The sequence below is a fragment of the Lissotriton helveticus genome, chromosome 4_1 (assembly GCF_964261635.1).
Source record: "Lissotriton helveticus chromosome 4_1, aLisHel1.1, whole genome shotgun sequence".
Taxonomy (NCBI): domain Eukaryota; kingdom Metazoa; phylum Chordata; class Amphibia; order Caudata; family Salamandridae; genus Lissotriton; species Lissotriton helveticus.
Genome location: NC_136063.1, coordinates 2,043,128,965 through 2,043,154,611, shown reverse-complemented (window position 1 = coordinate 2,043,154,611; position 25,647 = coordinate 2,043,128,965). Strand labels below are relative to the sequence as shown.

The following is a 25,647-nucleotide window of genomic DNA, read 5'->3' as shown; positions in this document are numbered from 1 at the left end:
TGAGCTGCCTCCAGACCCTAGGGGCACCCCTCCTTTGATGTACCCGTTCCAGCTCCCGTACCTTGCTCGTAAGTTCGTCTCTCTTTTGCTGTCGCTCCCTATTCTCCGCAGAGGAAATGGCGATAAACTCCCCGCGGAGCACCGCCTTCAAGGCGGCCCACTGCGTTGCCCGAGTGGTATCGCCGTTATCATTGTGCTCCTGAAACTCACGGATCGAGTTTCGTACATGCGTCACAACCGATGGCCTATGCAGCAGGGTATCCCGAAGACGCCAGACCGTTCTAGAGGGAGATACCGGCGGTAGCTGGAAAGTGCCCGTCACCGGGGCATGATCCGACAGTGTAAGAACCCCCATGTCGGAGGCCGTCACCAAGTCGCAGACCGGTCCCGTCACCAGGAGATGATCTAGTCTCGCGTAGGTCTTGTGTGCGTGTGAGTAGTAGGAGTAGGCCTGAGCAGTAGGGTGAAGGCGCCTCCACAAATCATGCAACTCGAGGTCTCTCAGTCGGGATTTACTCAGCTGCGAGATCTCACCTGCTTGTGGGCGTCGCTGCGCAGATCTATCTAAGGAGGAATCAAAGACCATATTCAAGTCTCCCCCAATGATGATGTGCCTATCGGGGGTGGTCGCTATGTCTTCTAGGGCCGAGTGTAGAAACCGGTCTTGGTGATCACTGGGGCTATATATCGAGCCTACTGTAAACAACAGATCTCCCACCTTGACCCTGTATGCCAGTAGCCTCCCCTTCTGTTCGGCCACTTTGTGCAAGACCTCCCCTTTAAATTTCCTAGATACTAAGATGGCAACCCCCGCTGTCTTGGTGGCCCCTGAGGAAAAGAGTTGTATGGGAAATTTCGGTGACCTCATCCTATGACAGTCTCTGGGTAGGAGGTGTGTCTCTTGTAAGAGACAAATGTCTGCCTGGGTGCTTTCAAGTAGGGACAATACCGCTCTCCGCTTGACTGGGTTATTTAGCCCTTTCACATTAAGGGTAACTATCTCAAAGGCTATCAATGACCGTCATAAGGACAGCGCGTAATGAGCCTGACTCCTCCCCAGGGACGGCAGAAGTGACAGCAGTGTGAAATGGTGCTGCGGGGTGTGGCCAATGCGACAACCATACAGCACAGTACCCCGAAATCAATAAAAGTGGCGTGAGGACAAAGCAAGTGCAACAGAAATACAAAACAGCACAACACAGACCCCGACTCCCCCCCTCCCCTATCCTCCGAACTCCCCCCAAACAGCCCAACTCCCCGCCTCCCCCCACCCTGTCTAGTGACCTGCCCCTCCCCATTTCCCCCCTCAACCCCAACCGTTCACACTCCCTCAAACCACAACCAACCTGACCCTGAAAACTCCCGCCGCCCTCCCCCTCCCTCCCCAGTTGGACCCAGGGTCCCATTGTCCCAGTGCGGAGAGTTATTCAAGTGGACGTCCAGCCACTACCCACTCCCCCGCCGCCCCCCATCCCCCGGACCCCCAAACCTGCATCTTCAGTAAAGCTGCGTCGATCTCCCCCCGGAGGCCATTCAATCCGTCAAAGCCACACCTCCAGTCGCAGTGGACCTGTCCACCTCCTGAACAGCATCAGCCATGTCTGCCCTGATGGTGGGCGAGTCCGGACGAGCCGAGGACGTAGAGGATTGCCTCGCTGGGACCGTTTGCCAACCATCCCTGGTGACGCGGCGTCGACGAGGGGTGGGCACAGCGTCATCAGTGGCAGTGATCCCAAGCACGTCACAGGTGTCCTGAAGAGAGCGCAGCTGGTGCAGAGTTCCATTCCACCTAAAGATGAGGCGGAAAGGGTGGCCCCAGGAGTACTGCGTGTTGTGATCCCTCAAAAAATCTGTTGCAATTTTGAAAGTCTTGCGTTTTTGAAGTGTGATCACCGATAGGTCTTGAAAGAGGGCTACCTGATGCCCCCGGAATCTCAGGGACTGCTGCCGGCGTGCTTCGCGGAGGATCCGCTCCTTCAAGGGGTAGTCGGGCAGGAAGGCTAGAATATCAGGGGGGGGCCGAGGCTCGGTGCGGGGGGCCCACCCGGTGTGCTCTGTCTATCCTAATAGAGAAATCCGCCGACTCCCCCAGAATCTCTCGGAAAAGATCCTGCAGATACCCAGCCGCGTCCTCACCCTCTTCTCTGGATGGAACGCCCCGGATCCTGATATTATTGCGGCAAGATCGGTTTTCTAGATCTTCGCTGTGCGCCTGGAGGTCAAGGTGTTGCTCCCTCAAGCGCAGCACCTCCTGTTGCAGCTGCGCGATCTCCTCGTCTCGGGTATGACCCGCTTCCTCCACTGTGGTCACCCTCTCGCCCAAGCCATCGACCTCTCTGCGCACTTCCCGTACCTCTCCTGCCACCTCCTACTTCAGCGCGTGGAAATCCTCTCTGAGCGAGCTGAAGAGAGTCTCCAGAAAGGATCTGGTCACCAGGGGCTCCCCTCCAGCGGCCCCCTGGGAACTGCTCGCGGGGCTCGATGATTGCTGTGCTTTTAGTAAGCATATCCTGCAAAGTCCGGTCCCCCTTCTTGGACCCTCTGTTGCCAGCCATATCGCCAACGGGGTAGCACACCGGATAGTACGTTGCTGAGGTAGGCAAGAACTCCGGGCCGCCTCGACCTCGATCACCCAAGGCACTCCGCTTCGCAGCAGATCTCTCGTTAGTCCCAGTGGTTGCTCACTCCTATTCGGATCTCCGTCTCCACCTCTGCACTCGCTCAGCGGTCTGGTATGTGGGTGTCGAGTTTGGGGAGGTCAGATCTGCCTCGTGCAGAGCGTTCATGCCCTGCAGAGCGAGTCAACGGCCCGCTGGGGTGGCACCCGAGGCCACCAGAGCTTCGTATATTCTTCCCCGGGATGGTCCAGGCCAACGGTCGGGGCCGCTCCGGATCCCGCCCCCCAGGGCCCGCCTGTGCCGCGATCCGCGCCGAGGCAGCGGCCAATCCCACCTCCGCGGTCGTCCACCCACGTCTCCTATCCGTGCGACAGTGTCCGCTCTTCCACTGGGCCCCACCTGCAGCCGAAGACCCGGTCCAGGGCCCAGCTCCTCCGGTTTGTGGCGTTCCTTCGCTACGTTGCCCCCCGAGGCTCCACAATCGCCGCTCTCAAGTCCCCGTCCGGGGCGGGTGCGTGGTCTCGGGCCTCGGCTCGTCGAAGAGACGCGGAGTATTCCCCGCCACTAGGCACAGGCCTTTGCCGGCGATGCGATCGGGCCCCCTCTTCCGGTCTCCGAGTATCTGCTTCACCTTCCCCGGCTCCGGGGCCCGCACTGGGGAGGGGGGAGCCGGCTTCTTCACCACCCCCTACCTGTGCCCGCTCTCCGCCGGTGGCCACTCCACTGCAGTCTGGATCGTGCCAAGAGTCGTGGGCCGTGGCCGAATCACTGTTGGTCCTGCTCTGCAGTCAAATGCGACCGCCCGTGCCCCCTGCTTCGTCCGGGCCTCTTTGGAGCCAGATATGTCTCTGCAGCCAGGTGCGACCGCCGGCGCCTCCGGCGTGTGCCCGTACCTTTTGGGTGTCAGGCGCTCCTCGGCAGTCTGTCTGTGGCAGGGGCTTTGCACGCCCGGCCCGTAGGCCACGACCCCGGGCTTGCGCGGCAGTTCCCCGCCACCCGTGCAGCGGCACCTCCGTCGGACACCCTCGGGACGCCTTCAGTTCCGGACTCGGGTCCCAAAACTCACCGGCGCCCGTCTCCCCTCAGCGCCAGCCGCCGCCTGGCAATCCGGCCCTCAGCCGCAGGTAGGAAAGTCTCCGTAGCAGGCCGCAGCCGCAGCCCCGGCCCCGCGTAGTCAGAGCCGGGCGCCGGAGCTCCGCCCCACTTCTTCACCGCCACTGCTCTCCGTACCACCCCGGGCGTTATCCAGCACTCGGGTCCAGCTCGGGGCTCCGCCGTCAACCGCCACCCGTTGTTGGGCAGCGCAGGGTCCTTTCTGCTACCCCGCCCGGGGGCAGTGCTCCGTAGTGCTCCGGCCGGCCTCTAGGCAAGGCCGCAAAGATGGCCGACCCCCGTCTCCATTGCCCCTCAAGACCCCAAAAGTCGATTCCTGTGCTGAGTAGAGGGCCAATGCAAGGGCGCCCGCCGTTCACACAGGTTCCGCTCCTGCTCCGATGCCGACCGGGGGGAGATCGGCAATATCTAATGGTCTAGGGCTCCGTGGTCAGAGGAGCTCGCAGAGAGTGCGTCTTCTCACCTCGCCATCTTGGCCACGCCCCCGACTGCATCATTTTAGAGGTTTCAACAAAAATTGTTTCTAGATCAGGTGGATCAAACATAACAAGAAAAAGTACCACTCTGGTGCCACTGACTGGTAGACCCTTTACAAAGGTTAACTGTTCACCTTCCTGTTGTGCAGACATTAATGTGCAGTGGTGTAGATTAATCAGCGAAATTCGGTAGATGTGAATCTCAAAGGACCGAATTAAAAAAGGGGTTGAGAGGTGAGATGACCAAGGTTTGGAATGGACTGCTTCCATGAGGGACAGGGTCAGTACATATTTGCATTAGATGGGCCTTTCTCTAGAGTTGCACAGTGGGCTAAAAGTCTGGATTGGAATGCTGTCCGAGGGATTGCCACTGGTTAGACTATTTGCAAGTGTTCAACCCATCAGCTTTTGGGTATTTGATTGACAGTTGTGTGCCTGGGAACTAGGGGCTAGATGTAAGTAAATAGGTTTTACCGATTCTAAAATACCGAATTTTACCGAATCAGTATTTCAGAATCGGTAAATTCTATGTAGGTAATTAATCGGTAAAAAATACCGAATCGTTAAGATTCGGTATTTACCGAATCGGTTATTACTGATTCGGTATTTGCCATTCATTCCTATGGGCCTGGAGGCCCATAGGAATGAATGTCAATTACCGAATCGGTAATTACCGAAAAATTCAAGTGTGGCAGGGTGTCACTTGGACACCCTGTTGCACCGCTGATTAGTGCTGGTGTGCACATGTGGCATAGATACATGCCCTAAGGGCAGGAATGTCTGTCACATGGCACAGGTGTAAATGCACATTTCTGCATTTACATAGGAATTCCTTATTTACCACCAACTAATAGTTGGTGGTAAATAACGAATTCTTAAAGCCCAGAAGCACTGTTTACAGTGCTTCCTACATCTCATTTACCGATTCGGTAAATACCGAATCGGTAAATGATGATTCGGTAAATACCGAATCGGTAAATACCGATTTGTTATTTACCGATTCGTTAAATAGCCTCCTACATAGGAAAAGGCTTTTACCGGTCGGTAACGGCCGATTTTGGCCGTTACCGACCGGTAAAAGCCTACTTAAATCTGGCCCTAGATTCTGGTACAGCTTTCCAATCCCACTACTGCCAATGTTTGTGAATTCCGAAGAGTAGTACATTTGACCCTTTCAAGGAGTACTTCTATCAGTACAGATTTACAATTTGTTTTGATAAACCAGTCACTACATGGGCCTGAATCACAAAGGAAACGTACAATTTTGAGTAAGTTTACAATTATTTGGCTAATCACAAAATCAGAGAGTACATTTTCTCCAAAAAAGTAACTTACATGTCTTCACCAAATTGAAGGACCAGAGGGCTATTCACAAACTGCATTTTGTAGTATGTTTTTAGTACTACAGTAGTACTATAAACATATTACAAAATGCTATTCACAAACTGCACTTCTAAAGCACTACTGCAAAAAAAACAGTAGTACTTTAGAAGTGCAGTTTGTGAATAGCATTTTGTAGTATGTTTGTACTGCTATTGTAGTTCTACAAAACGAACTACAAAATGCAGTTTGTGAATAGCCCTCTGGTCTGTGATGTTTCCTGCTACCTGGTTTGCAGCCTCCATTAAACAAGCAAGATATTACCTACCTGTGTGGCTCTTCTTTGGGGGCAACCTTGTTTGTGTGGATATTCACGGCCGACCCGGCAGTGGAGGAGCCCCGCTGCTTGTACGCGGACCCGGGTGACGCCAACCGGTGGTCACCTTAATCGGGAGGTAGGTTGCTATGGATGGCGTAAGTTTGCAGCTGAGATGTTGTGGAACATTGCACCAACCTACTGGGGTATTTTATAAACATTTGAGCACTGGACTACAAGACAAACTCACATGAGTAATATAACTTGGCACCACAAGAACCATGAGACTGTACGGGTGGCCACTCCCACAAGGGCGGGTTTAAGGATTATTAATCAGGTGCACAACTTGTCTTGTTTCATGCTGTAATGCCTGTGACGAAGGGCAAAAAGCCCGAAACGCGTTGGCTGTGAGGATGTGATGTGATGTTTCCTGCTACCTGGTTTGCAGCCTCCATTAAACAAGCAAGATATTACCTACCTGTGTGGCTCTTCTCTGGGGCAATATATAAACAACAAGGTTCTATCCCTAATGTGTTTTTTAGTTTTTTTTTGTTAAGTGTAGATATTTATGCTCGTGATGTGTTGTTATAGCTAACCACCGTCACTGAATGCGGGGAAAGCACTATGTGTTTTTAAAATACCCCTCACACACTATGAATCCCATAGTGTCATGCTTCATTATAGGGTCTTCCCGTCCCTCTATGGGACGGGCGTGCTTCGACCTACGACTACGCAGGAGCCCTTGATTTTGTGATAATAGACTATGGGCCATATGTATCATAGTTCCGTTTTGCGAATTCTAAATAGCGATTTTTAAGGAATCGCTATTTAGTATTCGCAAAACGGTATGTATGTAAAAAATCACATTTTTTTTGCGATTCCTTAATCTTCTTTATTTGCGAATTCGCAAATAAGGAATAATTTCCCATTCATTCCTCTGGGCCAGGAGGCCATAGGAATGATTGTGAAATGCATTTCATTTTGCGATTCGCAATTTGCTAATCGCAAAATTAGATTGATTTCAAGGGTGCAGGGGTGTCTCAAGGACACCCTGCTGCACCCCTGAAATCAGCATGTGTATGCATATGGCGCACATACATGCCCTATGGGCATGTATGTGCGTCACATGCCACATTCAAAAATGCCAATTTGTGCATTTTTAAAAGGAATCGCAAATTACCACCAATTGAAAGTTGGTGGTAAATTGCGATTTCTTAAGCTAACATCGCTATTGAAAATTGCATCATACATAGCATTTAAGGAATCGCAAAATTGCCATTCCTTAAATGCTATAGCAAAATAAGGAATCGCACATTTTTGCGATTCCTTATGATGCGATTTTTACATACATAGCAAAAAATGCTAAACAGCCTTTTGTGATTCGCAAAGGCCGGAATTCGCTGAATTCCGGCCTTTGCGAATCCAAAAAGCCTTGATACATATGGCCCTATATGTGTTATAGGTGTGAGAGATCTGAGTAGTAGGGAAAGTCTGCAATAGAAAAATAACTTACAAATTGCCTGGCTAGTAGAAAAATAGACTTTATTCGTATCTCTGGCTGGGAACGTTAAAAAAGAGAAGGAGAGAGTAAATCCTGGTTTTGTTTTACTCTCTACTTGGTCGACATGTTTCGTGAGCAGTCCCCTACTGCTTCACTCATCCGGACCTATTGTAATCCCTACTACACTCTGGGATAATAGTTGGAATGTTATATGCCTATTTCACAACGAGCTGGCCGCAAAAATAGGCTGGCCAACTAAAAAAAAGAGTATATTAGGAGGTTGAATGACCTCCTCAAAAGGTTTTTACCAATGCGGTATCTGTGGAGAAAGGGTGGAGAAAAAAACTAAAATAATAATAAAATCAATAACCATTTGGTTGTTTTCACAACACATCATCAATACGTGGAATTGTTTAAAGAGAGGCATCGGCATTATTCTTGTTGCCCTGTAATGGAGAAATACAGTGATCGAGCAGATACCTAATGAGAAACATTTATTTGAAAAAGAGCAGCGCTGGGTCCATCGCATAAAGAGCAATGAAAGAGGGCTCAATGATGAAATTCCTTGGAGCCAACTGTAAATCAAGATATTTGATCACCCATCAAACTGACCAGCAATGGGGCCCCAGCCGACAACTCCTGTTCAGTCGACAACTTCTGTTCAGCCCACTTCATAGATAACTATGTTTCAGAAATAACACCATGTACAGTGATTCCAACAATTATTGACACGGTAACAGTTTTTGCACTACGCACAGGTGGTAACAACATTTGGTATATCTGTGCAGGCAATTTAATTTCATAAATAACTAGGTTTCATAAATAATCTGGTTCTGCTCTGGATTTAACCAATGATGACAAAAAAACATGGTTTTAAGATCACCGGCAATGTTCCTAGCAGGTCACTTATTTATTTTTTGTTACTTTTTGTTGCCTTTTCTAAATGTTTAAACCGGTTTATAACCTAATAACCAGGTCTTCCTTTTTGAGTCAACTTTAGCGATAGGAAGTCCTTTTAGCAGCAATGTTCCATTCTACCCTGGTTCCAACCAATGAGAAAAGAATATGGTTTTAAAATCACCGGCAATGTTCCAAGCAGGCCACTTAATTTTTTCTACATTTTATTGCTTTTTCTAATGTTAAAACTGGTCTATAACCTAATAACCAAGTCCTGCTTTTGGAGTCTACTTTAGTAATAGGAAGTCCTATTAGCGGCAATGTTCCATCAAGGTCGGCCATTTTTGTTGTCTCTCTAGCCCTCATACCACATGCCCGAGCTCACATATGACGAAAATATTCTGTGGTGTTTGAAAAAAAAAAAAAAACCCTGAAGAGATCTTTCACAAATACGCAGAACAAAGTATTTATTCCAGTTTGGAATGTACCTATAAACAAACAGGAAATGGATCTCTATAAACATCGTCAATGTTCCAGAAAGGTCGGCCATTTTTGTTGCCCTTCTAGCTTTTTTTGCCTAATCGCAGTTGCGAAGTAGCGTCACTGTCAGGCGCCACACCGGGAGCATGCTGAAAGTACAGCAGGTGCAAATAATCATTGAAATTAAGGAGGCAATTATCCAATCGTCCATGGTATAAATACCCAGAACAAACAACTGATGCTTCACACCACGGAGCAGCACGGAGGTTCATGGATGGATGAGGGAACATTGGTATTCACGTAAGTCTGACTTTTGCCAAGTCGTTAAACCACCCGGCTAAAACGCTGTCAGAGGTAACCTGGACTCAAGAGTCCTTACGCTTTTTTCTTAAATGTCCTAATTCCACCACCTCATCAAAACCTTGACTTACGTTTTGTTGCAGTGATTGAAAATACAAAAGAACCCTCCCCCACCCCGGCGCTGACTCATGGGGCACGGTTAATGAACGCTGATGTATGTATTCCTAAGAAACTTGAGCTTTTACCATTCGCTCTATTGCATGTTTATTTAAAGTGAAGCAATTCCTATGAGCCTCAGATACTATGCCACGATGTGCACATGGAAATACAGCGATCGTATTTCACTGAATGTATGTGTGTGTGTGCGGTGTTGTCTACTTTTAATGTAACGCTAACAGTAATCCACATGATTTATGTGGTTAAAATACATCAATGAAAGCCTGATGCGTTTGTAAAACCAGGCACGAAAAAAAATATATCATGTAAAATATATCACAGAATCTGTATTTCTCCATTACAGGGCAACCAGAACAATGCCGGTGCCTCTCTTTAAACAATTCCACGTATTGATGATGTGTTGTGAAGACAACCAAATGGTTGTTGATTTTATTAATATTTTAGTTTTTTTCTCCACACATCAGAACTACAGACAACATTGAATTCAGTCTCAATTTATTTAGGCAGAGACAATTGTACTGTGTCCTCAGATTTTGTTAAAGTATGTGACAAAAAAGCATTCCTCGATGTCTGTGTCAACTACTGCCTTTGATCTACACTGCGGACAGCATGGTTCACAACTTGAATTCAGCTTTGCATGTACACTACAGACGGTAGGGAATTCAACCATGATTTATTTAATGCAGAGACAATTGTACTGTATCTGTTCTGATTCTGTTAAAATAAGTGAAAAAAATCATTCGTCGATATCTGTGCTGACTACTGTCTTCGATCTACAGGGCAGACGGCAGGGTTCACAACTTCAATTCAGCTTTGAATCTGTACTACGGACAGCATGACATTTAGCCTTGATTTTTTGTAAGGTAGAGATAATGGTAATTTATGTCCTCAGATTTTGTTAAAGGATACGACAAAAAGAATTTCTTGATGTCTGTGATGACTACTGCCTACGATCTACATTGTGAGGGCTCACGATTCAGGTGGAATGGCGATTGCACATGATACATTCCAGTAGGCAAGAGACATTGTACCAGTGCGACCCGCCCGAACCACGAATCATCGCAGGGTGCGCACACGCTGACTTCTTCAGGTACCACTAACTCACTGCACCACAAGTCATCTCCCCGTGGCCTTATTAAGGCAGAATTCACTAGGCAAAAAGACATTGCCCCCAGTGCGGCCCCCCTGGACCACGCATAATCGCAGGCTAAGTACAAGCTCAGCGCCAAAGATACTACTAACTCAGTGCACCATAAATCATCTCAAAGAAGAGAGAACAGTTTTATGTCAGCAATTAGGCATACTATCACTTTTAAATAGAATTCATGCAGAATTCAATCGACAAAATACATTACTCCAATTACTGTGCCTCCCCCGACCACGCATCAATGCAGGGTACGTACACTTTAAGCGCCAAAGGTACTACTAACTCAATGCACCAAAAATCGTCGCCACGTGGCCTTACTAAGGCAGAATTCACAAGACAAAAAACATTACTATCAGTACAGCCTGCCCGGACCACGCATCATCGCAGGCTCCACAGAACCTTGTTGTTTCAGGTGTCACTAACTCAGTGCACCACTTATCATCGCTGGCTGCACACACGCTAAATTACCAATACTGTGCAGCTCTAGTCAACCCCACGTGGCCGTGGGCACTTGCTAACCGCGGTCTCCTGCCTACACTGCGGTCATCAGAGCTCACAATTAAATAGACTGTTTATTCATTATTTGCAAAGTACAATACCAAACTAAGTATAACACCTATCAAACCTATACAATAACCCTTTAGTATGCTTCCTTCAAAAACTTCTTTTATATCACTTATAGATTTAGTTGAATAATAAAGTTCACGCTGCAAGTGCAAAGGCACACTTAATGACAGTCTACACTGCGGACAGCATGGGTCACAATTTAAACCTCCTTTTTTCTTCATTGGAAACCTGAATTTCTTTTTTGGAGCCAAAAATGGTTACACCACTGGAAGAATCATCTGATTCTGATCATTTTGTTGCTGAAGAATTGATAACCATCAATGGTACTTTTTTCCCCTCAAAGTACATGCAGTCCAGTATGCAACAGGCAATGCTTTGAGTACAACCCGTTCAGACCACCCATCATCGCACGGTGAGCACACTCTAAACACCAGACGTACCACTAACTCAGTACACCATAAATAATCGCTACAAGGCTTTATTAAAGCAAAATTCAGTAGTCAAAAAACATTGCCCCAGTGCGGCCTGCCCGGACCACACATCATCACAGGTTATGTACACGCTCAGTCCCAAAGGTACTACTAACTCAGTGCACCATAATTCATCGCCACATGGCCGTATTCAGGCAGAATTCAACTGACTCTTCATTCATTATTTATAGAGTGCAGCACCAAACAAAGTATAACGTCCCTCAAACCTACACAATATCCCTTTAGTAGTCTTCCTTCAAAACCTTCTTTTATATCAGTTCTAGGTTTAGTTGAAAAACAAAATTTACGCTGCAAGTGCAAAGGCACACTCAATAATAGTCTACACTACTGACAGCACAGGTCACAACTAGAACTATAATGTCCCTGCAACATACATATTTCGACAATGTATTCCATACATGTTTCATCTTTTATTTCAATCATGATTACAGATGATGCAGTCCAGTAGGCAACACGCTGAGCACCATACGTACCAATAACTCAGTGCATCATAAATAATCGCCACGTGGCCTTATTAAGGCAAAATTCAGTAGCCAAAAGACATTCTTACCAGTGCGGACGGCCTGAACCATTCATCATCGCAGGTTCCACACAAACCGACCCTACCTTATTGCACCACAACTCATAATCCCTTTACAATAGAATCTTCTGTGTATTATTTCACATATAGTGCTCCTACCTTTGTACAGCAGAAGTCATAAACCGTTTATGATTGAATATCTGTGTATGATATCATGATTACTATTCTACTTGTTACCAACAGCAACGTAATAAAATGGAGTCGAGCACACGTGCCTGCACCTACTTCAACTATCTATCTATGTCTGAGTATTTATTATGTGTGTAAAATGCTGCTCCTGCGCCCTACCACATTATATTGTACTGTAAACAGCGTTTGCAACCATCTTACCTCTGCCAGTAACAAAAACTTCGATTATACAACTTTCTCTCGCTCATTCTACAAATACGAACGTACAAACTGGATCATTACAATACTGCAAAGAAAGTGTATAGTAAATTTATAAGTGTGTGCTATTTCCCGTTCTTTTTAGCATAGTTATATAGCGCGGAGTCGACCCAAAACTATATCAGCAATTTACATGAGCACTGTATTTACAGTACATTTTAAGGCATGCGTAGATTACATCATTTTTCTACAATAACAGGATGTGGATGTGCCTCGAACACTGATTTCCAGCACCAAGTTCGACAGTATACCTGAATGACCACATACGTGTATATATTAACTGCCCTTCATGTGTTAAAAACTGCAACCTAAAGCTTTCACAGCCCTGTATTACTACAGCTACAACACTCCACTGAATGTACAACAAACATTCATATTCGCAGAAATGCGTCATGTCCACCATCTTTTATGTGCGCAACTATGGATGAATATAGGTTCAGTGATACCCCGTACCTTCCATGTTGCCATGTTTTGGGACTTTACAGACATAATGACACATTTGCGTTTAAGACCCGGGTGATGGCAGCACTACAACACGGACACCTGAATCTATTCATTTCTCATATAGCTCACGACGGAACCACGGCCACAGCTCCGAAGTCATCGTTCACAGCCTTGTGCAGCACTGGCATACGTCAGTCCAGCCCACTCCGCTTACGCTACCAGGAAAACACAACAACGCTACATGGCCCAGATTTCCATTGTACTGATTTCTTACCATCCGGTCTAGTTGTCAGCATGGCACACACACTCCCTCATGCCTGTAATACACCCACACCACACCCATCCAGCACATGCATCACTACACACGTGCTCTACGCCATTTTAGAGTTGCTCCCATCACAAGCGTACTAGTGATTCGGACGCCTCATGTAGGCATGACCTACCCAACAGGAGGGCCCACTACCACGTGAGTGGCCTCTTTGGTCACTGAGTTAGTGGTACCGCAAGGACTGAGCGGGTGAGGAAGCTGCGATGTAGATAGGTGCCCGAGTATGTCCTTTGCCATAGTGATATCAAGACTGAGCACCAAATATGAGACTTCTTGGTGGCAGAGCAGTACTGCATGATGTAGAATGTACCCTGTCTACAAAAAGGTGAGCAGTGAGGCCTGGGTGAGCAGCGGATGGATAGATGGGGTGCAGCATACTGGATACAAAAAGGCGACGCAGCGATTTAGGCGTACGCAGTCCTATTTTATTGCATTGGTATTTTTTTCCTATAGCAGGAAAGTTTATATAGTCGGTCAGTGTCAGTCGCTTGTGATGATTGAAACCACGTGTATCACTGCGCACCACTTGTTTTCACAACCGGATAGAAAACATTACTACTGTACTAATTCTTCATAAATCGAAGCCCATTAAACAAGTTGGAACTGTACAAATAATAATAATAAGACATTTTTAAAGCGCCTGGTTACACTAAGCCCAGTGTGTCTCCGCGCTATGATACGGCCAGCAATAGTTGAGAGTTACAAGTACCTTTATCTATATACTCAGAGGGGCACCACCTCCCGCTACCCTGAAGGAAAGAGATATGTTTTCAGTTGTTTACGAAACACCAATTCTGAGGTCTCCAACCACAAGGTAGATGGGAGTCTGTTCCAGTGTTGGGCTGCCTGAACACAGAAAGATATATCATGTAAAATATATCACAGAATCTGTATTTCTCCATTACAGGGCAACCAGAACAATGCCGGTGCCTCTCTTTAAACAATTCCACGTATTGATGATGTGTTGTGAAGACAACCAAATGGTTGTTGATTTTATTAATATTTTAGTTTTTTTCTCCACACATCAGAACTACAGACAACATTGAATTCAGTCTCAATTTATTTAGGCAGAGACAATTGTACTGTGTCCTCAGATTTTGTTAAAGTATGTGACAAAAAAGCATTCCTCGATGTCTGTGTCAACTACTGCCTTTGATCTACACTGCGGACAGCATGGTTCACAACTTGAATTCAGCTTTGCATGTACACTACAGACGGTAGGGAATTCAACCATGATTTATTTAATGCAGAGACAATTGTACTGTATCTGTTCTGATTCTGTTAAAATAAGTGAAAAAAATCATTCGTCGATATCTGTGCTGACTACTGTCTTCGATCTACAGGGCAGACGGCAGGGTTCACAACTTCAATTCAGCTTTGAATCTGTACTACGGACAGCATGACATTTAGCCTTGATTTTTTGTAAGGTAGAGATAATGGTAATTTATGTCCTCAGATTTTGTTAAAGGATACGACAAAAAGAATTTCTTGATGTCTGTGATGACTACTGCCTACGATCTACATTGTGAGGGCTCACGATTCAGGTGGAATGGCGATTGCACATGATACATTCCAGTAGGCAAGAGACATTGTACCAGTGCGACCCGCCCGAACCACGAATCATCGCAGGGTGCGCACACGCTGACTTCTTCAGGTACCACTAACTCACTGCACCACAAGTCATCTCCCCGTGGCCTTATTAAGGCAGAATTCACTAGGCAAAAAGACATTGCCCCCAGTGCGGCCCCCCTGGACCACGCATAATCGCAGGCTAAGTACAAGCTCAGCGCCAAAGATACTACTAACTCAGTGCACCATAAATCATCTCAAAGAAGAGAGAACAGTTTTATGTCAGCAATTAGGCATACTATCACTTTTAAATAGAATTCATGCAGAATTCAATCGACAAAATACATTACTCCAATTACTGTGCCTCCCCCGACCACGCATCAATGCAGGGTACGTACACTTTAAGCGCCAAAGGTACTACTAACTCAATGCACCAAAAATCGTCGCCACGTGGCCTTACTAAGGCAGAATTCACAAGACAAAAAACATTACTATCAGTACAGCCTGCCCGGACCACGCATCATCGCAGGCTCCACAGAACCTTGTTGTTTCAGGTGTCACTAACTCAGTGCACCACTTATCATCGCTGGCTGCACACACGCTAAATTACCAATACTGTGCAGCTCTAGTCAACCCCACGTGGCCGTGGGCACTTGCTAACCGCGGTCTCCTGCCTACACTGCGGTCATCAGAGCTCACAATTAAATAGACTGTTTATTCATTATTTGCAAAGTACAATACCAAACTAAGTATAACACCTATCAAACCTATACAATAACCCTTTAGTATGCTTCCTTCAAAAACTTCTTTTATATCACTTATAGATTTAGTTGAATAATAAAGTTCACGCTGCAAGTGCAAAGGCACACTTAATGACAGTCTACACTGCGGACAGCATGGGTCACAATTTAAACCTCCTTTTTTCTTCATTGGAAACCTGAATTTCTTTTTTGGAGCCAAAAATGGTTACACCACTGGAAGAATCATCTGATTCTGATCATTTTGTTGCTGAAGAATTGATAACCATCAATGGTACTTTTTTCCCCTCAAAGTACATGCAGTCCAGTATGCAACAGGCAATGCTTTGAGTACAACCCGTTCAGACCACCCATCATCGCACGGTGAGCACACTCTAAACACCAGACGTACCACTAACTCAGTACACCATAAATAATCGCTACAAGGCTTTATTAAAGCAAAATTCAGTAGTCAAAAAACATTGCCCCAGTGCGGCCTGCCCGGACCACACATCATCACAGGTTATGTACACGCTCAGTCCCAAAGGTACTACTAACTCAGTGCACCATAATTCATCGCCACATGGCCGTATTCAGGCAGAATTCAACTGACTCTTCATTCATTATTTATAGAGTGCAGCACCAAACAAAGTATAACGTCCCTCAAACCTACACAATATCCCTTTAGTAGTCTTCCTTCAAAACCTTCTTTTATATCAGTTCTAGGTTTAGTTGAAAAACAAAATTTACGCTGCAAGTGCAAAGGCACACTCAATAATAGTCTACACTACTGACAGCACAGGTCACAACTAGAACTATAATGTCCCTGCAACATACATATTTCGACAATGTATTCCATACATGTTTCATCTTTTATTTCAATCATGATTACAGATGATGCAGTCCAGTAGGCAACACGCTGAGCACCATACGTACCAATAACTCAGTGCATCATAAATAATCGCCACGTGGCCTTATTAAGGCAAAATTCAGTAGCCAAAAGACATTCTTACCAGTGCGGACGGCCTGAACCATTCATCATCGCAGGTTCCACACAAACCGACCCTACCTTATTGCACCACAACTCATAATCCCTTTACAATAGAATCTTCTGTGTATTATTTCACATATAGTGCTCCTACCTTTGTACAGCAGAAGTCATAAACCGTTTATGATTGAATATCTGTGTATGATATCATGATTACTATTCTACTTGTTACCAACAGCAACGTAATAAAATGGAGTCGAGCACACGTGCCTGCACCTACTTCAACTATCTATCTATGTCTGAGTATTTATTATGTGTGTAAAATGCTGCTCCTGCGCCCTACCACATTATATTGTACTGTAAACAGCGTTTGCAACCATCTTACCTCTGCCAGTAACAAAAACTTCGATTATACAACTTTCTCTCGCTCATTCTACAAATACGAACGTACAAACTGGATCATTACAATACTGCAAAGAAAGTGTATAGTAAATTTATAAGTGTGTGCTATTTCCCGTTCTTTTTAGCATAGTTATATAGCGCGGAGTCGACCCAAAACTATATCAGCAATTTACATGAGCACTGTATTTACAGTACATTTTAAGGCATGCGTAGATTACATCATTTTTCTACAATAACAGGATGTGGATGTGCCTCGAACACTGATTTCCAGCACCAAGTTCGACAGTATACCTGAATGACCACATACGTGTATATATTAACTGCCCTTCATGTGTTAAAAACTGCAACCTAAAGCTTTCACAGCCCTGTATTACTACAGCTACAACACTCCACTGAATGTACAACAAACATTCATATTCGCAGAAATGCGTCATGTCCACCATCTTTTATGTGCGCAACTATGGATGAATATAGGTTCAGTGATACCCCGTACCTTCCATGTTGCCATGTTGTGGGACTTTACAGACATAATGACACATTTGCGTTTAAGACCCGGGTGATGGCAGCACTACAACACGGACACCTGAATCTATTCATTTCTCATATAGCTCACGACGGAACCACGGCCATAGCTCCGAAGTCATCGTTCACAGCCTTGTGCAGCACTGGCATACGTCAGTCCAGCCCACTCCGCTTACGCTACCAGGAAAACACAACAACGCTACATGGCCCAGATTTCCATTGTACTGATTTCTTACCATCCGGTCTAGTTGTCAGCATGGCACACACACTCCCTCATGCCTGTAATACACCCACACCACACCCATCCAGCACATGCATCACTACACACGTGCTCTACGCCATTTTAGAGTTGCTCCCATCACAAGCGTCCTAGTGATTCGGACGCCTCATGTAGGCATGACCTACCCAACAGGAGGGCCCACTACCACGTGAGTGGCCTCTTTGGTCACTGAGTTAGTGGTACCGCAAGGACTGAGCGGGTGAGGAAGCTGCGATGTAGATAGGTGCCCGAGTATGTCCTTTGCCATAGTGATATCAAGACTGAGCACCAAATATGAGACTTCTTGGTGGCAGAGCAGTACTGCATGATGTAGAATGTACCCTGTCTACAAAAAGGTGAGCAGTGAGGCCTGGGTGAGCAGCGGATGGATAGATGGGGTGCAGCATACTGGATACAAAAAGGCGACGCAGCGATTTAGGCGTACGCAGTCCTATTTTATTGCATTGGTATTTTTTTCCTATAGCAGGAAAGTTTATATAGTCGGTCAGTGTCAGTCGCTTGTGATGATTGAAACCACGTGTATCACTGCGCACCACTTGTTTTCACAACCGGATAGAAAACATTACTACTGTACTAATTCTTCATAAATCGAAGCCCATTAAACAAGTTGGAACTGTACAAATAATAATAATAAGACATTTTTAAAGCGCCTGGTTACACTAAGGCCAGTGTGTCTCCGCGCTATGATACGGCCAGCAATAGTTGAGAGTTACAAGTACCTTTATCTATATACTCAGAGGGGCACCACCTCCCGCTACCCTGAAGGAAAGAGATATGTTTTCAGTTGTTTACGAAACACCAATTCTGAGGTCTCCAACCACAAGGTAGATGGGAGTCTGTTCCAGTGTTGGGCTGCCTGAACACAGAAAGATAGCCCTCCCATCCGGGCTCTTCTGATCTTGGGAACCTTAACCAGCCCCATACCACTGGATCTCAGTTGACGCGAAGGAATGTACGGGGTCAGCAGATTGAAAAGATAGGTAGGCCCTTTCCCTTGAACAATGCGATGACTGATCGACAGGGTTTTGAACAACACCCGTTCCTTAATCGGAAGCCAGTGCAGTGTTTCTAGAGCTTTTTTGGATGATGCTCTTTTGGGCAGCATCAAGACCAGACGGGCCGCTGCGTTCTGTATACGCTGTAGCCGAGTAATGCACCTCCTGTTAGCTCCCAGATACAGGGCATTCCCATAATCCAGCCTAGATGTGATGAGAGCATGAACAAGGGTTTTCCTAGCTGTAGTGGGCAGCAGGTCAAGAGTCTTCCTCATGCTCCTCAGGATACCAAAACACAAAACACAGGCCTGCCACTCGCCTTGAGTGGTACTCAAAGGAGATTTTACTATCTAGCCAGATTCCCTAGTTTCTGACTTGTTCGCTGGGAGTGGGTTGAGTTCCCAGCACCTGCGGCCACCACGCAGATGTCCACACCGAAGATGCTTTCCCCACAATCAGCACCTCCGTCTTAATACCGTTTAGTTTTAAACAGTTATCAGCCATCCAGGCAGCTACTTCCCGCAAACAAGCAGAAAAATTACTGGCTGCTGTCTCATCTGATTGTGCGAGAGACACGACAAGTTGAGTGTCGTCAGCGTAGGATACAACTTGCACCCCAAATCTCTCAGTGATAGTTGTATTTTTAATGCGGAAGGGAAGGTGTGTAAAAAGGCAATGTTATTCTACTGCACATTAAGATTGTGACAATTACCAATAATAACATCTTTGATTTACTATCTTTTAGATAAAGAGCTTCAGGGTGCACTATGTCCTGGCACGTGGTGGAAGACACACCAGTGACAGAAAGGTGAGCTGCGAATATTATTTTCAGTCACTCTCTCACTTCCTCTCTCCTTTGAAAAACAAATGACGCACAGTCTTATCTTCCTATTTATCTAACAGGTTGTGTTTCACAAATTGGCGTCCCCCCCAACACCTCCAAAGCTCAACGTTTGAGGATTCTGCGATGATGCGTGGCCATCGTAACAACGCCTCAGAAGGTTGCATTGACACTTGGTGGACCCTCTTTGAATCGCGCCAATGGCACAAGGTGAGCAAAGAAGCTTATTTCCAAAGCAATGAGATGTCACCTGTCGGCGGAGAGAGTGGATAGTGTGCAGCAGCTTGACTGCATAGGAATGTACAATTACCTCCGGGCAGTGGGAGTGGATAGATTTTAATAGTCTGGGTGCGCAAGAAAAGGCACTCACCTCCAGACTCTGGGAGTCAATGGGGTTAAACAGGCTGGATATGCAGTGGGAGTGCATGGGGTATAGTACTCTGAGAAAAAAAGAGCGCACAGACACCACCTTGCAGTGGAGGTTGATGTAATACAGTATCCTGAGTGTCCAACGGCATAACTCTATACTATCTTTCAGATCACTAAACTCGAGGGTGCACTATGAACCAGTGCTTGTTTGGACACACAACGTTGGCAAAAAGGTGAGCTATGAAGATTTTCTCCAGTATTAACACTACCTCTCCTGCTCCATCTATTACTTTCTCTAACACTTTCAATGTCGTTTTTTCTCTCTTTCTCTCCCTCCCTCTCTCTCTCATTATTTCTCTTTCTCTTTTCAAGTTATGGACGCTGCTGTCCACTCTGCAGATAAATAAATCAAGGCTGAATTTAATACAGTCTGCAGTGTAGAAACAAAGCAGAACTCAAGTTGTGAGCTCTGTTGAACACAGTGTTTACAAAAGGTAAGCAGAGCGACCTAGATACACAATGCCTCCAATTATATGCGTTACAAATAAATGATATTGTCCTGCATAATGACGTGATCTCTCACCTAATTCTGTCTTATCTCTGAATCATTTTAAAGATCTACTGCACCATACTGTAGATCTGACGCAGTAAGCACTTCCCGATTTTGGAAAAGGGGGGTGGTGATGGACAGAGTTTCTGAATGATGCAGAATACTCTTACCAAGTCAATAGATCATGGTTTTAATCCATCACCGTTTTTTAGCTCACTGCACCATCCCAGCTCAGAACCTGGCTATATGCAAATTAGTCTGTTCCTGTCCCAGTGCATGATGGGAACAGGGCAAACCAAACTACCAAGCCAATTCTTATACTGGGAAGGAAACAAGCTTCCGGGGACCGGTTTCTGGCATCACAGCCTTCTTCGGCCCGGCTTGCTTGAATCCTGATGCTGCAATGAGCAAGGGACTCACGTCTGAGTATACCCTCCCACACATAGTGTGGATAAAAACGATTTTGGAAAAGGGGGGTGGTGATGGACAGAGTTTCTGAATGATGCAGAATACTCTTACCAAGTCAATAGATCATGGTTTTAATCCATCACCGTTTTTTATCTCACTGCACCATCCCAGCTCAGAACCTGGCTATATGCAAATTAGTCTGTTCCTGTCCCAGTGCATGATGGGAACAGGGCAAACCAAACTACCAAGCCAATTCTTATACTGGGAAGGAAACAAGCTTCCGGGGACCGGTTTCTGGCATCACAGCCTTCTTCGGCCCGGCTTGCTTGAATCCTGATGCTGCAATGAGCAAGGGACTCACGTCTGAGTATACCCTCCCACACATAGTGTGGATAAAAACGATTTTGGAAAAGGGGGGTGGTGATGGACAGAGTTTCTGAATGATGCAGAATACTCTTACCAAGTCAATAGATCATGGTTTTAATCCATCACCGTTTTTTAGCTCACTGCACCATCCCAGCTCAGAACCTGGCTATATGCAAATTAGTCTGTTCCTGTCCCAGTGCATGATGGGAACAGGGCAAACCAAACTACCAAGCCAATTCTTATACTGGGAAGGAAACAAGCTTCCGGGGACCGGTTTCTGGCATCACAGCCTTCTTCGGCCCGGCTTGCTTGAATCCTGATGGTGCAATGAGCAAGGGACTCACGTCTGAGTATACCCTCCCACACATAGTGTGGATAAAAACAATTTTGGAAAAGGGGGGTGGTGATGGACAGAGTTTCTGAATGATGCAGAATACTCTTACCAAGTCAATAGATCATGGTTTTAATCCATCACCGTTTTTTAGCTCACTGCACCATCCCAGCTCAGAACCTGGCTATATGCAAATTAGTCTGTTCCTGTCCCAGTGCATGATGGGAACAGGGCAAACCAAACTACCAAGCAAATTCTTATACTGGGAAGGAAACAAGCTTCCGGGGACCGGTTTCTGGCATCACAGCCTTCTTCGGCCCGGCTTGCTTGAATCCTGATGGTGCAATGAGCAAGGGACTCACGTCTGAGTATACCCTCCCACACATCGTGTGGATAAAAACGATTTTGGAAAAGGGGGGTGGTGATGAACAGAGTTTCTGAATGATGCAGAATACTCTTACCAAGTCAATAGATCATGGTTTTAATCCATCACCATTTTTTAGCTCACTGCACCATCCCAGCTCAGAACTTGGCTATATGCAAATTAGTCTGTTCCTGTCCCAGTGCATGATGGGAACAGGGCAAACCAAACTACCAAGCCAATTCTTATACTGGGAAGGAAGCAAGCTTCCGGGGACCGATTTCTGGCATCACAGCCTTCTTCGGCCCGGCTTGCTTGAATCCTGATGGTGCAATGAGCAAGGGACTCACGTCTGAGTATACCCTCCCACACATAGTGTGGATAAAAACGATTTTGGAAAAGGGGGGTGGTGATGGACAGAGTTTCTGAATGATGCAGAATACTCTTACCAAGTCAATAGATCATGGTTTTAATCCATCACCGTTTTTTAGCTCACTGCACCATCCCAGCTCAGAACCTGGCTATATGCAAATTAGTCTGTTCCTGTCCCAGTGCATGATGGGAACAGGGCAAACCAAACTACCAAGCCAATTCTTATACTGGGAAGGAAACAAGCTTCCGGGGACCGGTTTCTGGCATCACAGCCTTCTTCGGCCCGGCTTGCTTGAATCCTGATGGTGCAATGAGCAAGGGACTCACGTCTGAGTATACCCTCCCACACATAGTGTGGATAAAAACGATTTTGGAAAAGGGGGGTGGTGATAGACAGAGTTTCTGAATGATGCAGAATACTCTTACCAAGTCAATAGATCATGGTTTTAATCCATCACCGTTTTTTAGCTCACTGCACCATCCCAGCTCAGAACCTGGCTATATGCAAATTAGTCTGTTCCTGTCCCAGTGCATGATGGGAACAGGGCAAACCAAACTACCAAGCCAATTCTTATACTGGGAAGGAAACAAGCTTCCGGGGACCGGTTTCTGGCATCACAGCCTTCTTTGGCCCGGCTTGCTTGAATCCTGATGGTGCAATGAGCAAGGGACTCACGTCTGAGTATACCCTCCCACACATAGTGTGGATAAAAACGATTTTGGAAAAGGGGGGTGGTGATGTACAGAGTTTCTGAATGATGCAGAATACTCTTACCAAGTCAATAGATCATGGTTTTAATCCATCACCGTTTTTTAGCTCACTGCACCATCCCAGCTCAGAACCTGGCTATATGCAAATTAGTCTGTTCCTGTCCCAGTGCATGATGGGAACAGGGCAAACCAAACTACCAAGCCAATTCTTATACTGGGAAGGAAACAAGCTTCCGGGGACCGGTTTCTGGCATCACAGCCTTCTTCGGCCCGGCTTGCTTGAATCCTGATGGTGCAATGAGCAAGGGACTCACGTCTGAGTATACCCTCCCACACATAGTGTGGATAAAAACGATTTTGAAAAAGGGGGGTGGTGATGGACAGAGTTTCTGAATGATGCAGAATACTCTTACCAAGTCAATAGATCATGGTTTTAATCCATCACCGTTTTTTAGCTCACTGCACCATCCCAGCTCAGAACCTGGCTATATGCAAATTAGTCTGTTCCTGTCCCAGTGCATGATGGGAACAGGGCAAACCAAACTACCAAGCCAATTCTTATACTGGGAAGGAAACAAGCTTCCGGGGACCAGTTTCTGGCATCACAGCCTTCTTTGGCCCGGCTTGCTTGAATCCTGATGGTGCAATGAGCAAGGGACTCACGTCTGAGTATACCCTCCCACACATAGTGTGGATAAAAACGATTTTGGAAAAGGGGGGTGGTGATGGACAGAGTTTCTGAATGATGCAGAATACTCTTACCAAGTCAATAGATCATGGTTTTAATCCATCACCGTTTTTTAGCTCACTGCACCATCCCAGCTCAGAACCTGGCTATATGCAAATTAGTCTGTTCCTGTCCCAGTGCATGATGGGAACAGGGCAAACCAAACTACCAAGCCAATTCTTATACTGGGAAGGAAACAAGCTTCCGGGGACCGGTTTCTGGCATCACAGCCTTCTTCGGCCCGGCTTGCTTGAATCCTGATGGTGCAATGAGCAAGGGACTCACGTCTGAGTATACCCTTCCACACATAGTGTGGATAAAAACGATTTAAAAAAAAAAAAAAAAACCTTTATTTAACAAAGTATGGAAATACAGATTCTCGCCTACAACCCCTCGGGCCGGCCAAGAAAACAGCACAAGGTATAGCATAATACACAGCTCATCAGCCGACAACCAGGGGTCCGGCAGCCATGGTAAGAAATTCGTTAAGTTCCAAACGACAGGATACGAGCGGTTTCATTTTATAACATTCAAACAACAAAAGAAACAAGGCTGCACTCCGATCAGTATGGTCATTACATATGTGGCAGGAAGAAGCGGTCAGGAAACAATACGGTAGACAGGAGAAGAGTCAGGGAGGGAGGGACAAAACGGGAGCCCAGAGCAAATGGAAATATCGATATATCTGTACATGTGAGAGCTGAAGTGTACAGTCAAGGGGAACAAGGAGCATCAGGGGGATCCACGAGGGGGGGTTCACAAATGTCCCCACGGAATGCATTCCACTGGTTCCATATCCTACCCCACTTTCGGGGCCTGCCACGGGAAATGTAGACAATTTTCTCTCTGAACATACACCAGTCCATGTTATCTTCCCACCCGGAAACCAAGGGTGCCCTCTGAGACCCCCATAACTGCGCAATGTCCCTCTTCGCGATCATGTTGCCCAGAGTCACCCATTGAGTCTGAGCAACATTACAGTCGGTCGGTTCCCACACGTTCAATAGACAGCGCTTAGGTTCAGGTAGCAGCCGAACATTCGTGACTTCATTCATCACTTCATGCACTCCCCTCCAGAAGGACCCAACCACCGGGCACTCCCATACAATATGGAGGAAAGTAGCAAGCATACCACAACCCCGCCGACACAGTCCATCCTCAGAAAAACCCATACGCATCATTCGGGGACCAGTGACATAGACTCGGTGCAGGACTTTCAGCTGAACAAGTCGCAGGCGCGCCAGAATCGCGACCTCTTTAGGAGAGGACACCGCAGCCTGCCAATCCTCATCGTCTAGCTCCAGCCCATCGGCAGTCCAGGCGCCACGCAAATGGACAAGCAAGTCCGACCGAACATTTATAAGTTTTTTGTAAATAAGAGAAATAGTGCTGTCTGGAACATGACCGTCCAGCACCCTATCCTCCAGAGGGGAACTCTCCGGAACATCAGAACCGGTCGGAAAAACCGACCCAACGGCATGGCGAACCTGAAGATATCGAAAAAATTCCGAGTCATGCAGACCATACTCTTGCTGCAGTTCCGCAAAGGTCTTCACTCTATCCTTAACCCAAAGATCGCTCAATTTACTAATCCCGATGAGGTCCCATCTATCGAACCCCTTCGACGTCCATAGTTCACCCAGTCTCTCCGCAGCAAATAAAGGGGTCGCCCCGGTAAGCCTATCCGACCACCCAGTAGCCGCGGTCGCGCTGCTCCAAACCCGCACCGCCACTGCCGTGGGACCCGTCAAGTTCCTCCTAGCACTCCTAGAATAAAATGCCCTATAGTAATCCCCCCCAGGTAAGAGCCATCGGTCCATTTCAAAAGCCGGGTTCGGGACAGGACCATACATAGCATGATTCACAGCACTTAACTGGGATGCCCAATAATATCGTCGTATGTCGGGTAAGGCAATGCCCCCGTCATACCAGGGTAGCGTGAGTTTAGCCAGTGCTATACGGGGCCGACCAGCCCA

The 25,647-nt window shown here is 46.5% G+C and overlaps 1 protein-coding gene across 2 annotated transcripts in view; it reads left to right on the top strand.

Annotated features, from left to right (window-relative positions):
- The window catches only part of LOC144829499 (uncharacterized), a 400,486-nt gene that overhangs the window by 134,697 nt on the left and 240,142 nt on the right, over window positions 1–25,647 (top strand). Inside the window, exons 3-4 of one of the 2 annotated variants that reach the window (XR_013610685.1) lie at window positions 20,015–20,078; window positions 20,218–20,339. The exons of the other annotated variant lie outside the window; for it this stretch is intronic. The gene's annotated coding sequence lies outside the window, so the exon portion shown is untranslated. The remainder of the gene's footprint in view (window positions 1–20,014; window positions 20,079–20,217; window positions 20,340–25,647) is intronic. 2 annotated transcript variants of the gene reach the window in all.